The sequence below is a fragment of the Lepisosteus oculatus genome, unplaced genomic scaffold, assembly GCF_040954835.1.
Source record: "Lepisosteus oculatus isolate fLepOcu1 unplaced genomic scaffold, fLepOcu1.hap2 HAP2_SCAFFOLD_67, whole genome shotgun sequence".
Lineage (NCBI taxonomy): Eukaryota > Metazoa > Chordata > Actinopteri > Semionotiformes > Lepisosteidae > Lepisosteus > Lepisosteus oculatus.
The window spans coordinates 940,001-952,500 of record NW_027168224.1 but is presented as its reverse complement, the minus strand read 5'-3'; the positions used below and the strand labels follow the sequence as shown (position 1 = coordinate 952,500).

Genomic DNA, 12,500 nt, shown 5'->3' with positions numbered 1-12,500 from the left:
AGGCTTCTACTGTATAAACGTCTAGAGGAATCACAAAGTGTGATTCTGAGAGACTGTCAAAAATCGCTTTCTCCGTTTGCGTTGCAAATAAGTGAAAACGCGGTCTCAACCCAGAGCCAACGTTAGCCTACTATACCATGTTCAGCCACCGCTAGAAAATGTACGGCTCTAGTACTGGAGCGACGAGGATGGGATTCGAACCCATGCGTGCAGAGCACAATGGATTAGCAGTCCATCGCCTTAACCACTCGGCCACCTCGTCGAGGAAACTGGGCTGTCCGGACATGGTTTGGCACGCTCCGGACATGGGTTGGCGCGCTCCAGATGATCTTTTTCTTTTTTTTTCCCTCTTACTCGAGGGTCATTTTCCTGTTCCACATGCGATTTCAACATTTTTCTTGGGAGATGTCAAGCCAGCAAGCCACTGCTGTGGTTCAGTGGCCAGTGTGGAGTTCAGTGGCCCTGTTTATTATGCCTAATAAACAGGAGATCCTGGGTGATCCTAGATGATTGCAAGCCGTACAGCCTCCGCCATGCTTCCCAGGTGGGATGACGTTTTGGAGTTGGTATGCAGTGTTTTGTTATCTCCAAACACAACGCTGTGCACATTTACCAACAAGTTCAGCTTTTGTCACGTCTGTCCACAGAACATTGTTCCAGGAGTTGCTGTGGAACATCCACGTGGTCTTTAGCAAACTTGAAAGGGGCAGTGGGGGCAGACACTTCCCGCCCCCCAAAGAAAAGAGCGCCAATCAGACAGGCGGAGACCAAGGACTCGCAGAGCAGACAACCACAATCGCCATAACAAGAGCGATTGTGAGCGGTTTTGTTTTCTCTCTTTGACCAGCCCAGCTACACCACCCACCCGAAAGCAGGGAAGCACAAAAATTGCATGGAACTCATTCATGCTCCTCTCCACGGAAATCTTTAGTAAAAGGCGAAAGACTTGCACGAAATGAAGAGAAACCAGAGTGCGTGGCTGCACAGCTGCAGGATCCCAGGCCGCCTTCAAGGCCTCTGACCTGCCGGTCGTGGTTGGCAATGCACCTGGCCTTACAAACGAGCCAGTGGGGTCCGTTCAGCTCCGGGCTCATCGCCTGCGGCTCTCGGCTTGCGGGCGTGCCCAATCCGTGCGATAACTCGGAAAACACCCGGCCACACTGTGCCGGAAACGACGCACTCTGGGAAGCCGCTATGCAAAGCGAGGTCCCAAGATCCCCTGCGGCCGGACACTTCCCGCCCCCCAAAGAAGAGAGCGCCAATCAGACGGGCGGAGACCGAGGACTCGCAGAGCAGACGACCACAATCGCCATAATAAGAGCGATTGTGAGTGGTTTTGTTTTCTCTCTTTGACCAGCCCAGCTGCACCCCACCCAAAGGCAGGGAAGCACAAAAATTGCATGGAACTCATTCATGCTCCTCTCTGCGGATATCTTTAGTAAAAGGCGAAAGATTCGTACGAAATGAAGAGAAACCAGAGTGCGTGACTGCACAGCTTCAGGAGCCCAGGCCGCCTTCAAGGCCTCTGCCCTGCCGGTCTTGGTTGGCAATGCACCTGGCCTTACAAACGAGCCAGTGGGGCCCGTTCAGCTCCGGGCTCATCGCCTGCGGCTCTCGGCTTGCGGGCGTGCCCAATCCGTGCGATAACTCGGAAAACACCCGGCCATACTGTGCCGGAAACGACGCACTCTGCTACAATATGATTGCTACATATCTGCATTTGTTGGTTTTTAAGGAGTAAGAGTGCAGGGAGTTTAAACCTGCGATCCAGTGTGTTGAAGTATTTCACAACACTACCCCTAGCACATCTGGAAATAAATCCTCATAATGATTATTGCCCTGGGCATGTACCATAAAATCAGTGAGCATATATATATATATTACTGTGTTGAAGCTAGAGACACAGAATAACTGCAAACACATCCTAAATACAGTGTTCCTGCACCTTTGACCTCATCCAGGATGTATCCTTTTTTGAAAGGGATTGCTGTCAGAATGCACAACTGAATCCCAAACAGAATCTCTAGTCAAATATGATCATTTGTGAAACAGGCAAATGAGTCTCTCAGGTGCCCATTGCTCATTTTCCGACACATTTATGCAATACTTTCACCATGCATTGAGCAATAGGGATTAAAGAGACCACAGGTAAGGTTTTCGCGTTGAGCAATAGGGATTAAAGATACCAGAGGTAAGGTTTAAAAGTGATTCTGAGGTGCAACACATCAGCTAGGCATCTGAAATGCGGGGTTTGAGAGCCCTTCAGGGAACACCGTACCCTAAAGGTACCAGAAGTCCACTAGTATAAGCATTAAGTCACTGTCACCCCTGTTACAATGTGATTGCTACATATCTTCATTTCTTTGGTCTAGGAGTAAGAGTGCAGGGGGTCTAAATCTGTGATCCAGTGTGTTGAAGTATTTCACAACACTACCTGTAGCCCGTCTGGAAATAAATCCTCATTCTGATTATTGCCCTGGGCATGTACAAATAAATCACTGAGCATATATATATATATATCACTGTGTTGAAGCTAGAGACCTGTATGTATAATATGATGCTAAAATGTTATTTTCACATATATTAATGTAATAAATGATTGCTTATGCTTTATAAACAAATCTAATTAAAATAAAAGCTTACGTTTTGTATTTATCTTGTACCATAGAACATGATTTTCTTTGTATTTCAAGCCCACAAAGTGTCCAAATGCACTACATAATATAAGAAAGATTATCACATGCATATCGGTATTATCTTTCTACATAACGCACTACATAATATAAGGAAGATTATCACATGCATATCGGTATTATCTTTCTTATGAAAATGCATTCCTTTCATTACCTTTTATTTTTTAAAATGAACTCAAATTGTGTATAATGTAATAATTTAAGTAGAATAGATTCCAATAATATAAAGATCCAGTGTGTTGCACTGGCCTGGTCAGCCTGGCCTGGGGGATGGTGAACATAGCACTTTCAGTGCTGGAGGTGTTAATGGCGGAGGTGTTGGAGAGTGGTAGCTGTCGGGGGTTGTAGCTTTTCCTTTGCAGCTTGTCCTATACCTTCCTCCTGTAGGCGTCCTTGCTCTCTCTCAACTTCTGTTTTAGCTCCCATCATGTAATGATGAACATGATTTACATGATAAAAGGAAGATTATCACATGCATATCGGTATTATCTTCCTCATGAATATGCATTCCTTTCATTACCTTTTAATTTTTAAAATGAACTCAAGTTGTGTATAATGTAATAATTTAAGTAGAATAGATGCTAATAATATAATGATCCAGTGTGTTGCACTACTTCACTGCTTCACTGCTCTATGCCGTCTGGAAATAAATCCTCAGACTGCTTACTGCTCTGGGCTTGTACCAATAAATTACAGGAGCACATCTATATATCACTGCGTTGAAGCAGGGGACACACAATCACTGCAAACACATCCTAAATACAGTGTTCCAGCACCATTGACCTCATCCAGAGGTCATAGCGAGCTGAAAAACACGTTTTGAAAAGTGTGCTTTTCCTGCCCCAGAAGTTAAATGGGGGTGACCAAAGTTGCCCAAACGTGTTTATTTCTGCTGAAAAACCCATTTTGACAACTTCTGCACAGTGGGGTTAAGGGCTGTCTCAGTGGGCACTTCTGAGCCAGACAGTTACATTGGGATTCAACAGTCTGAAAAAACGTGTTTATTTCGAGCTGAAAAACACCTTTTGAAAAGTGTGCTGTTCCTGCCCCAGAAGTTACATGGGGGTGTCCAAAGTTGCCCAAACATGTTTATTTCTGCTGAAAAACACGTTTTGACAACTTCTGCACACTGGGGTTAAGGGCTCACTCAGTGGGCTCTAATGAGCCAGGCAGTTACATTGGGATTCCAAGGTTTGAAAAAACACGTGTATTTCGAGCTGAAAAACAAGTTTTGAAAAGTGTGCTTTTCCTGCCCCAGAAGTTAAATAGGGGTGACCAAAGTTGCCCAAACATGTTTATTTCTCTGTCACTATGCTGGGGCATTGGGACCCACACAGACATCAGGGTGAACGCCCCCCCGCCGGCACCATTAACACCGCTTCCAGCTGGAAGCTTTGTTTTTCCCTGTAGCTTACCCTCATCCGGGTACTGACCTGGCTCACACCTGCTTAGCTTCAGTGGGTTTTCAGTTGCGAGTTGCAAGGTGATGCAAGTGATGGAGCCGCTCGCTGCAAAAGCCACTGTATTGACCAGGAACCGAACCCGAGGCTCCAGCGTGGCAAGCGAGAATTCTACCACTGAACCACCAATGCTCAGTTCCTGGGCCTTCAAAAAAGACGCTTTTTTGGTGCTCTGTGCAAAACGCGTCGACATCTGCAAAATGCCATTCGCAGACGCTGAAGAACTTAAGTCCAAGGCAGCGGGTACAAGCGATTGGGCGTTTTAAAACCACCAGGAACAGCAAAGAGGCGCGCTTCTTTGCTTGCGCCGAAACACACCGAATGGAGGCGGACAACGTAGTCGGCAGGATTCGAACCTGCGCGGGGAGACCCCAATGGATTTCTAGTCCATCGCCTTAACCACTCAGCCACGACTACAGCAAGCCCCACCGCCGCTGCGTTCTTGCTACAATCTTACCTGGATCGCGAGGTGCCGGCAGAAGCCTATTTCAAAGTCGTTCTCCGTTTCAAAAAAACATTTCCAAAATACAAGCCTTGCAGACAGACACGCCTCAGAGGACTTAAGGGTGGCTTCATGTCGGAATGATAAAGTCTCCCCGTCCGGACATGAAAATGCCACTTTGTTACACACAAAAAAAGAATCAACAACAGAGAAATGCCCACAAGCATTTGAAAAGCCGCACCACGTCACACTTGAAATAGCTCTTACGTTAGTGATAGACGCAGGAATCGCCTTTTTATTTACGCTCTTACCAACGCGATGGAAAGCAAAACAAAGCAAAGCAGAGCAAAACAAAACGAACAAACGAAAACCCTCACGTCCCGCACTTGCATATAACGCCGTTACGTGCCCAAGCGGTATTGTACGTCATCCTAGCACTGCACCCCGGGGCGTACGGTATATGGGAACGAGCACATACCAGGAATCGTCTCGAATCACTCCCTACAGCTGTAAGGCGCCTTGAAGCATGCACCCCCAACATTCTTCTTTGCGCATCTGTGAAAGGTAAACTCTTGAGCAAACTCTGAACCAGCTCAAAGGAAACTAATCTGATTAGACGTTACTTTGACTCATCCTTTAAGGGACCCTTGTTAATTGGAGAAATCAATGATTTCGAATGAGTTCTGTATGCGTTAAAAGACAGCTATACACAGAAAATATGCAGGACACTGCTCATGATGTTTCCCGAGCCGAAACACAGTGCGTTTTCCCAAGCCATCTGACAAAGCCCAACCACTGAAAACTGTAGCAGATCGTGTAAAGACGTTCAACTTTGTAACTACTGCACGTTCAGGATGCAGAATAAATTCCTCTTTTCAAACTGTCAAAGGTTTGCTTTGCGAACGGTGCAGGACATCGCACAATCTCTTTTGAACGGGGACAAACGATTTCTTATGGGGCGCAGTAAGTACAGACGTTTAAAAAGCTCTACTCATGCCAACGCTGCAGCATGAAGAAGCGCAACCTAAAGTTTGCATTCCTAGCGCTGTTGCAACCTAGCACTGTTGCATTCCCCGCATCAGTAGCTAAGAGAATATCATTTACGACTCATGTTAATACAGTTTCAGAAACCAGACTGAAATTTCTCAAGTATATTATTTGAATCCAGATACGATTGACATTGGGCAACAACTATTCTCTCAAGACTTTTAGATTGAAATGGGACCTTTGAGACAGGCCTGTAGTTGTTAAGAACTTGTGGATCCAAATTTGACTTCTTAAGGAGCGGTCTAACAACCGCTACCTTAAATTGATCAGGTACAACGCCTGACGCAAGCGATGCATTCATCATACTAATTATAGGTCCTGCCAGTCCTTCAAGGGAATCTTTGACTAGCTGAGTGGGGATGGGATCTAGCGAACAGGTGGTTGACTTTGTCTTACGTCTGTGTTCATGAGTTCACCATAAGAAGAAATCTGAACAGGAGTGGTGATCATGCGAGGTCACCATGGAGGAAACCACTGCTCTCCCCCCCAAAAAAACCACCACTGCCCCTCTCAAGTTTGCTAAAGACCACATGGATGTCCCACAGCAACTCCTGGAACAATGTTCTGTGGACAGATGTGACAAAAGTTGAACTTGTTGGTAAATGTGCACAGCGTTATGTTTGGAGATAACAAAACACTGCATACCAACTCCAAAACCTCATCCCACCTGGGAAGCATGGCGGAGGCTGTACGGCTTGCAATCATCGAGAATCACCCAGGCTCACCCAGCATCTCCTGTTTACTAGGCAGGCGCTTTAATCAACTAAGCCACGGTGCCCCAGGAGTGCCGTCCTTTTGCAGCCACTTGGACACACCACTCAGACACATCTGCATTCGGTGTGTGCTCCGCCTGCTCGCTGAGCAAGTTGCCACCTTTACATACAATAGCAACATCGACACCAAGAGAAAGGGTGACAAATGGCTTTTATCTGGAACTTTTCATGTCCAAGGAGCTCAATGTGCTTTCTGTGTACAACAGGGCCACTGAACTCCACACTGGCCACTGAACCACAGCAGTGGCTTGCTGGCTTGACATCTCCCAAGGAAAATGTTGAAATCGCATGTGGAACAGGAAAATGACCCTCGAGTACGAGGGAAAAATATGAAAAAGATCATCTGGAGCGCCCCAGCTCATGTCCGGACAGCCCAGTTTCCTTGACGAGGCGATGGCAATGGACTGCTAATCCATTGTGCTCTGCACACATGAGTTCGAATCCCATCCTAGTCGCTCTCCATGTCTGACACGTGTGCCCGTTCGACATTGGCCCTCCTGTCGTTTGCTCCGGTACTAGAGCCGAACATTTTCTAGCGGTGGCTGAACATGGTATCGAGCGTAGGCTAACGTCGGTATCGAGCAGTAACAGTATTTACATGCCGCTGCTGCCAAGTGGCTCTGGGTTGAGATTGCGTTTTCTCTTACTTGCAACGCAAACGGAGAAATCGATTTTTGACAGTCTTTCGAGAGACTGCGCTAGGTGTTTAGGCATAGACTTTGTCAGTTCCCCCTGGGATGATGGCCTCTCAAATAGTTTGTGATTCCTCTAGACGTTTATACAGTAGAAGCCTGCTTCGTGGCTTAAATCCAAGCTAAGGAAATGAGTTAGAGGTCTGTTGCGACCCCAAGTGTCTAGGGGTAAAGGGGTGTAACATTTAGGATAATTCTTTTGGAAGCAGGGGGATTCTGGTGAGGGACTAGGAAGCGTGATAAGGGTAAGGAACTAGAGTGGTGCCAAAGAAAAGAAAATAAACAAAATGGAGCTGGCTAGGACAGTGAGGGAAAGCTAATCTGACTACAAAAGAAACCCCGAAACACACGGTCTTTGGCGTCTTCAACACCGTAGCTAACCTGCACTGACTACCCAAAACCATACAAGACAAATGACACTCACCCGTACTAAACTAGCGTACTAATACAAAGTCAACTAAGTGTGTAAAGTGTACCCAACAACCTAAACTAACCTTATATACAAAAGTTCACACAAAAACACAAGTGAACCAGGAATACAAATAAGGGAATACAAGAGTAATAAACAGGAGCAGGGTACAAAAGAACACAAAAGTTGAACATGTAACACTGGGGCAAGGGAATGACAAAACAAGGAAGAACACACAAACAAATGAAAGTACAAAGAAACTAATGTAAACCAACAAAACAACAAAGCCGAAGCTGTACGAAAATACACAAACACAAATCAAAACAAACCAACAAACGAAGCCGAAGCAATAACAAGAAGTAAAGCGAAGCAAAACGAAAACCAAAACCGAACGGGACCGAAGTCAAACGAAAGGCCTCTTCTTTCTGAAAGCCTCCATGTTATATAGTGAATAAGATGTGTTCTGATTGGCTGAGGGCTGTTTGATGATGACATCATATTGAAACAGTGGTGTGATGGTTGGCCAATGGGGAAGGGAGAACAATCAAGGGTCAACAGTGTGGACATAACAGAAAAAACACACACAGAACACACACTGGGACGTAACACCCCCACCCATAAAAACAAACATCTAATGTTTGGACAATGAAGACAAAACCAATCAAACAATATGCTATACTCTACCCCCAGCCAGGTCATTTCCAAGAATAAGAGTTACCCCTTTAAGAGGTAGCGAAGGACGTACCCCAACTCTAACAAATCCAGTAACTAAACCACATTGTAGATGTACACAGTGTAAAGGCACTTTCATAAAACCCATTTCGATGCCTTGAACTAATACACTCGAACCACAGAAAGATTTATCAGATAAAGGCAGTGCATCCACAACAATAAATGACTGGGCTGCTCCAGTATCTCTTAATATTTTAATTCTTTTCTGGTCTTCTGGTTTACCTGTTAGCGAAACGAATCCTTCCATAATAAATGGTTCATAACTAGGGTCAGGGAGACTGTTTTCACTAGACAAAGGAATAGCAGAACGGGAAACAGTCTTAACAAACCCAGCACTCTTAGGTTGTTGCTGTTGCTGCTGCTTACGTTTTAGGGCCAAACAATCTGCAATTATATGACCTCTCTTGTGACAATAAAAACATTCACGCTCCTCTTTAGAACGTGAGGAACTAGTTTTTACTGGGGGAGACTGAGACTGGGAACTTAGAGTAGACAAAGTCTTCTCCGCACGCACAGACATGAAAACATTCTTATGAGTGAGCACGAACTCATCTGCCAAAACAGCGGCTTGCGATAAAGTAGTTACTTTTTGCTCATTCAAATACACAACAATGTGTTCAGGCAAACAGTTCTTAAATTCCTCTAAGAGCATTAACTCACGCAATGAGTTAAAGTCACTCACTTTACTGGCTACAACCCATTTATCAAAGAGAGTGCCCTTCTCTCTAGCAAATTCAACAAATGTCTGGTCTGACACTTTACGATGATTTCTGAAGCGTTGTCTATAAGCCTCAGGAACTAATTCATAAGCCCGTAAGATAGCAGCTTTCACAGTATTGTAATTCAAACTTTCTTCTAAAGAAAGTGTAAAACAAACTTCCTGAGCTTTGCCCACTAATCTACACTGCAAAAGCAGTGACCAAACCTCCTTAGGCCAACAAAGTGATGTGGCAATTCGCTCGAATGCACCAAAGTACGAATCAACTTCCGTCTCCCTAAACAGAGGAACTAAAGCAATGTGCTTACTTACATCAAAGGTGGTAGAGAGTGGATCTTGCAAAGGAGACACGCTAGAGGCCTCGGAGTGGGTCGGCTGCACAGCAGGAGCATTCTTTCGTGCTTCTAGCTCAAGCTGTCGGAGCTTAACCTCTTTCTCCGCCTCGATCTCCATCTTACAAATTGCAAGGCGCAATTCAAATTCTGCCTGGCGTACTTGGGCTTTTTCCTGCGCCTCCATGTGCAAGCGGGCCAAATGAACTTTCAGGCGAGTACCGCTCGCTTTTTGACCCGGTGGAGACCGGAGAGAACGGTTCAAAGGGAGGCAAGGTGGCCTTGACCTCAGCCTCCACTAAGTCTTCAGCCACCCCCTGCACCTCGTCCTGTTCTTCCACCACCATAGCAGGTTTAGCACCAGCCCCAGGAGAACCGGCGTACCTGCTCGTTAATGCAATGACCTCTAACTCCACCAACCTATCCATCACAGCTCTCTTGACGTCCTTTTTAAGAGCTTGCGTCGAAACCTGAATCTGGAAGTAATCAGCAATTTGGAGCAATTCCTCCTTCTTACACTTATCCAGCTGCTCAAAGGAAGTTTCCTCCACAAACTTTCGCAAATAAAAAGTAGCCATAACTACAGTACCTTGCCAAAACACAATCCACAAATCAAAATCCTGTACCAACACCAAAATTCTGCAACACAAAAAAAAATCCTTAGGACGGGAATTTGATATCCCGGATGAGCCCCCAATAATGTTACGACCCCAAGTGTCTAGGGGAAAAGGGGTGTAACATTTAGGATAATTCTTTTGGAAGCAGATGGGTTTTGGTGAGGGACTAGGAAGCGTGATAAGGGTAAGGAACTAGAGTGGTGCCAAAGAAAAGAAAATAAACAAAATGGAGCTGGCTAGGACAGTGAGGGAAAGCTAATCTGACTACAAAAGAAAACCAGAAACACACGGTCTTCTGCGTCTTCAACACCCTAGTTAACCTGCACTGACTACCCAAAACCATACAAGACAAATGGCACTCACCTTTACTAAACTAGTGTACTAATACAAAATTAACTAAGTGTGTAAGTGTACCCAACAACCTAAACTAACCTTATATACAAAAGTTCACACAAAAACACAAGTGAACCAGGAATACAAATAAGGAAAAACAAGAGTAATCAACAGGACAGGGTACAAAAGAACACATAAGTTGAACATGTAACACTTGGGCAAGGTAAAGACAAATCAAGGATGAACACACAAACAAACGAAAGTACAAAGAAACTAATGTAAAACCAACAAAACAACAAAGCCGAAGCCATACGAAAATACACAAACACAAAGCAAAACAAACCAACAAACGAAGCCGAAGCAATAACAAGAAGCGAAGCGAAGCGAAGCGAAAACCAAAACCGAACGGGACCGAAGTCAAACGAAAGGCCTTTTCTTTCTGAAAGCCTCCATGTTATATAGTGAATAAAATGTGTTCTGATTGGCTGAAGGCTGATTGATGATGACATCATATTGAAACAGTGGTGTGATGGTTGGCCAATGGGGAAGGGAGAACAATCAAGGGTCAGCAGTGTGGACATAACAGAAAAACACACAGAACACACACTGGGACGTAACAGTGCCGGCGGGGGGGGCGCTCACCCTGAGGTCTGTACGGGTCCCAATGCCCCAGCATAGTGACGGAGACGCTGTGTTGTAAAAGGGTGCTGTCCTTTGGATGAGATGTAAAACCGAGGTCACAGCGCTCTGTGGTCATTAAAAATGACCACCAAAACCTTTGACAAAAGCTCTTGGTAATTGATGGTCTTCAATAATGCTCCTCCTTTAGGTACATTTTAAATCAGCTGAAAAATGCTGTGAAATGGGGGGGCACTTCAGGCCAGTGTAGGATTTGGGTTACAAGAACTATGAAACTGCACGAGAAAGCCCGTACACTGAATTACACAGCTTTCTATTCAAAGGAGGACAAAAGAAATTCCCTGAGTTCGATTTTTTGCAGCACAGAGAGGACCACTGTCGTGAGGCCGATTAGCTCAGTGGGTTAGAGCGTGGTGCTAGTAACGCTAAGGTTGTGGGTTCAAGCCCTGTACGGGTTAGGTCCTTTTCTCCTCTCTTACCAAAGCTGTTAGGTTCCTTTCTGTGGTGAGATGGGTTGTCATGCAACGCTGCCACATAGTGCCGACAGACAATTAAATGACAAAAATGAAGAGAGTTAAAGCAGCTGGAGAGGTTCTCTTACAACTTTTGAGCTGACACAGTTTTGGAAAATGTTTCCTTCACGCTGCACTGTACCACATAGGCAGCCAAGAGTCTCCAAAACAAAACAGAATTGACAGTCATATAATGTCCATTAACCCCGGTTTTAAACGCAGCATCATGTCTGCCATCATAAGAATATGAGTCCAATATTTTAGAATATAGTCAGAATGACTTCTAACCTTACCTGTGGTGTCTTTAATCCCTATTGCTCAATGCATGGTGTACGTACTGCATACATGTGTCTTGAGAATGAGGAATGGGCCCCTGAGACAGTCATTTACCTGTTTCACAAATGATCGTATTTTACTAGAGATTCTGTTTGGGATTCAGATGTGCATTCGGACAGCAATCCCTTTCAAAAAACTATACGTTCTGGATGAGGTCAGTGGTGCAGGAACACTGTATTTAGGATGTGTTTGCAGTTATTCTGTGTCTCTAGCTTCAACACAGTGATATATATATATATGCTCACTGATTTTTTGGTACATCCCCAGGGCAATAATCATTATGAGGATTTTACCCTGTTTTTAACATAATAACAAATTAAAATTGATTAAAACTAAGTTTGGAACACCAGGGAACATAAAAAATGATTTTTAGGAAAATCATGAGGTTCTCTGTGTCCTTTGCCTGCAAGGGGAGAAAGCTAGAATCCTTTGATTTTTCAAAATTTGAAAATAAACATCATATAACAACAGCTTTCATTCCTAGGAGTGAAAAACAACCATTTTTGAAGACATATTAGTTTCTAAAACACTGCAATAAAGTTAAAAACATCCGTTTTATATCACATTATTTTTTGTGAAATTAGTCATTTATTGCACTATTTTTAATAAAATCTCTAATTAAAAGTGATTAAAATTAAGTTTGGAACAACAAGGAACACAAAAAAAAGATTTTAAGGAAAAAAATGATGTCTACTGTGCCAGGTGCCTGCAAGGGGAGAAAGCTAGAATCCTACCCAGGCTCCTGCAGCTCTGTCCTGGCTAAAG

At 44.4% G+C, this 12,500-nt stretch overlaps 4 non-coding genes across 4 annotated transcripts; all 4 read right to left on the bottom strand.

The window, feature by feature from the left end:
• Positions 1-180: 180 nt before the first annotated feature.
• Positions 181-262, bottom strand: trnas-gcu (transfer RNA serine (anticodon GCU)). The gene has a single exon. It is a non-coding gene; the product is annotated as a tRNA-Ser (tRNA).
• A 599-nt stretch (positions 263-861) lies between these two features.
• Positions 862-975, bottom strand: LOC138233403 (U5 spliceosomal RNA). Its single transcript, XR_011187515.1, has one exon. It is a non-coding gene; the product is annotated as a U5 spliceosomal RNA (small nuclear RNA).
• A 391-nt stretch (positions 976-1,366) lies between these two features.
• Positions 1,367-1,483, bottom strand: LOC138233410 (U5 spliceosomal RNA). Its single transcript, XR_011187522.1, has one exon. It is a non-coding gene; the product is annotated as a U5 spliceosomal RNA (small nuclear RNA).
• Positions 1,484-4,488: 3,005 nt separating this feature from the next.
• trnas-aga (transfer RNA serine (anticodon AGA)) lies at positions 4,489-4,570 on the bottom strand. Its single transcript has one exon. It is a non-coding gene; the product is annotated as a tRNA-Ser (tRNA).
• Between the last annotated feature and the right edge of the window lie 7,930 nt (positions 4,571-12,500).